The sequence below is a fragment of the Melozone crissalis genome, unplaced genomic scaffold (assembly GCF_028551555.1).
Source record: "Melozone crissalis strain CALT ecotype California unplaced genomic scaffold, PUWL_Pcris_2 ptg000272l_1, whole genome shotgun sequence".
Taxonomy (NCBI): domain Eukaryota; kingdom Metazoa; phylum Chordata; class Aves; order Passeriformes; family Passerellidae; genus Melozone; species Melozone crissalis.
The window spans coordinates 674,821-678,569 of NW_026536026.1; positions in this window are offsets into that span (position 1 = coordinate 674,821).

The window sequence follows — 3,749 nt, forward strand, 5'->3', positions numbered from 1 at the left end:
AGCCTATGACTTAGCAATTTAACAGAGGAATAACACCTAACAATATTTAATTTAGCTAACAACTTAAATTAAACATAAAAATTTTGCAAAAGAACAACTCTTAATAGAATTGAAGTTAGCTTAGACCTCATGACTTTACATTACTTACAGCTATCTGGATATCTGACTGACTCAGCTATCCAAGGCACTCAAACCCCTCAGAGAGCAGCATTTCTGCCACATTTCCCCAGCACAGGCACTCCTGTGTGCACACAAAGAGTCAGTGCAAGGCACCTGGGAGAAATTCCCCTGAGGGCAGGAAATGCTCCCTGTGGATCCTTTGGCATCTCCCCAGCAGGTGAAGGGTTGAGCCTGGAGGAGTGGGGGGATCGGCCCAGGCTCTGTCGTTGTTCGGGGATCCCCGAGTGCAGCAAACGGGAGAGTTCCCGGCTGGGAGAGGCCCCACTCAGAGGGAGTCGCTGGACCAGGAGAGCTCCAAGGGCTCCTTTTGGAGCGCTGTTTGCAGGGCCCCAAGAGAGGGGCTTCAGTCCCAGCAATGGTTCATCCTGGCCGCACTTGGCATCAACAGCTTTCTTTGGCAGGGTGAGAACAGGGATGTTGTGCCACTGAGGGAACAAAAACAGTTCCCAGGGCTGCTCCTACAGAAACCAGGAGCTGGTTGGGCAGCAGCAGTGGCTGGAGCAGACAATGTTTGTGATGAGCTGCAGAGGACTGTGGAGACCATTGTGACACTTTGGGGTGTCATGGAACCAAGGGACCATTGTGACACTGTGAGACCCCATGGAGCCAAAGGTCCATTGTGACATTGCAAGGCCTCATGGAACCATGGTCAGACTATTAAGATACATCACAGCCTCATGGAACCAAGGGGCCTTTGTCACACTGTGGGGCACCATGGAATCATGGAGAGCTCTGTGACATTGCTGGGCCTCATGGAAACATGGAGACCATTGTGACACTAAGAGGCCCCGTGGAATAAGCAAACCATTGGGACACTGTGAGGCCTCATGGAACCAGTGAGACCATGAGGAAGTCCATTGTGATACTATGGACCTCCTCATGGTGGCCCTGGGAGGACCATTGTGATACTGTGGGGCCTCATGAAACCAAGAGGCCTTTGTGACACTGCAGGGCTGCATGGAACCAAAGCTCCAGGGCAACACAGAGTGGCCTCATGTCATCAGTGGTCCATTGTGACACTTTGAAGCCAGAGGAGACCATTGTGACACAGCAAAGCCCCAGGGTCCAAAGGTCCATTGTGATATTGCAGACCTCATGGAACAGAGGAGTCCCATGACATTGTGGGGCCTGGGGAACTATGGAGACCATTGTGACACTGCAAGGGCTCATGGAATCCTTGGGACCATTGTGACAGTGTGGGGCCTTATGACACCTGGGGGCCACTGTGACATTGTGGGACCCAAAGGAACCTAGGGGCCAGTGTGACACTGCAAGTCTTCTTGCAATCAAGGGGCCATTGTGACACTGCTGGAACCCATGGAATCAAGTCACCATGATGACACTGCGGGGCCCCATGGATCCATGGCACCATTGTGACACTATGGAGCCCCACAAAACCAAGGGAACACAGAACAGCTCTGGCTGGTTTGGCCTCCCATGGACTGCCTGACTGGTCCAGCTGACCTGTGCATGTTGAGGGTCACTTCTCATCTGCTGCTGAAACACTGGGGCTCTGTGCTTTCCTTCCCAATGGAAAAGAACTGTCCTTCTGCTCCAGGCACCCATGGCCAGAATTGGGATTTCACCTCCAGATTTCCTTATATCCTGAGATTGTTCCCATAGGAATATTGCCAGAACAAGTCTGGCTGGCAGTGGTTTCACAATAGTCACTTCTCATCTGTCCCCAAAACACTGAGGAAGGGTCCATGCTCTCCTTCCCATGGGAAAGAACTGTCCTGCCTCTCCAGGTGCCCATGACCGAGATTGGTTTTCCACCTCCAAAATTCCCTAAATTCAAAGACTGCTTCCAAAAAAATCTGCCATTCCTGACACGTCTGGCTGGCCTTGGCCTACTGAGGCTCTCACCTGCCTTCCAAACCTTGGAGCTCTGTGCTTTCCTTCCTGTGGAAAATAACTGTCCTTCTAATCCAGGTGCCCATGGCCACAAATGGGATTTCACCTCCAACATTCCCTGTAGTGACAGGCTGGAGGAGATTGTTGGCTCGAAACATTTTGTGTGGGGGGGAGGAAGGGGCAGGTCCAGCCTTGCCCTGCCCTGGAACCCCAGCACTGCCCTGCCCTGTGACCCCAGTATCCCCAGACCCTCTATCCCAGCCCAGCAGTGTCTGCCAGTCCCTGGCACAGCACAGGCAATGCTCCACAGCCACCTCTGCAGCCCCCAGCCCAGCTCCTGAGGGACCAAATGAGCCCAAGTCCCACCTGGGGGAAGGGCCCAGGGAGACCAAGGGGTATTTAAGGCTGACCACAAGGCAAGCACACATCTTGACCCTACCTCCTCTTGGAACTTCTATCTGAACACTGCAGGAATCCAGGAGTTGGTAGCTGTGTGTGTGCTTCTCTGTATCTTCTTTGTCTTTCTCTCTTTTTAATTCACGCTTCTTGTAGAATTTGAGTAACTTAAAATTGATGAAGCTAAGGGTTCGTGAAGGTGAATGGGCCAAGTCAGTGCTTTGAGAATTGGTTTTTGTTGATTGAACGTCATACTAAACCTTTTGCCAAAGTTTCTCTGATTTTTCTAAAGTTCACAGTAAAGGCTGTTTTGTTCTTTTGAGCTCCCAGCCACATTCCACACTCCATTGCCCAGCTGGAGCCTCTGGTGCCTCTGAGTTGTGCTGCCCTAGCCCCAGGGACGCTCTCCTTGTCTGCCCATTCCCCCACGGTCTCTGGGCAGGGATGGCCTCAGTGGGGGCTGCTGACATCCTCAGCAACTTGGAGGCTGCTGCTGAATTTTCCTGCTCCAGAGGCTTGTTCAGCCTTCCGCTCTTCAGTGCAGGAATTCAGTGTCCCAGGGCTCAGTAACATTCAGAACACTTTAACAAGCCAAGCCTCTGGGGATAATTTGATTTCAGTTTTCAAATCTTGTGTGGTTAATTAGGCAGATTTCAGAAGTGCATTCAAACTGAATATATTCTATTTTAAAAAACAGTGAGAAAAGATTTCTTAGGTCCCGTTTAGGTTTTTTTCCCTGTTAATAAATTGATATGTGCAATCTTCAATTGACACTGAATCCAAGTACATCCTCATGCTGTTTGAATAGATATGAAAATCAAGATCCTTCATGGCTGACAATCAATCAGACTCTGTCCCTACCCCCACCCCACCATTTCCCCCATCCAAGCCCTGGCACTCAGAGCAGCCTTGTGCAAATCTGAGCTCCCTCCAGCCCAGGCTGCACCTGCAGCTTTCAGCTCCTTGGCTCCAACTCCCACCTGCTTTCCTTGGAGAAGGAGCTGCCCAAGACACAGAGGGATGTTCATTTCTTGTCAGCCAACAAAGCCAAGGGAAGACACAGCTCCATCAAATGCAAAAGTCATCCTTGTGCTGGATATTAAGTCCACTTTCCACAGCAGGCAGCCTCAGAGCAATGGAAAACATCTTCTGTGCCCAGCACAGATCCCAAGGTCTCCCCAAACCCTCCCTGCCCCGATTCTGCCCAGATTTGCTCTTTGCACACACAAGTCACACACTGAAGTCAGGAGCTCCCTCCATGCCCAGAGGGAGGAAAAGACAGAAAGGGGATGAAGAGCTCTCCTGTGCAGAGCCAAGGT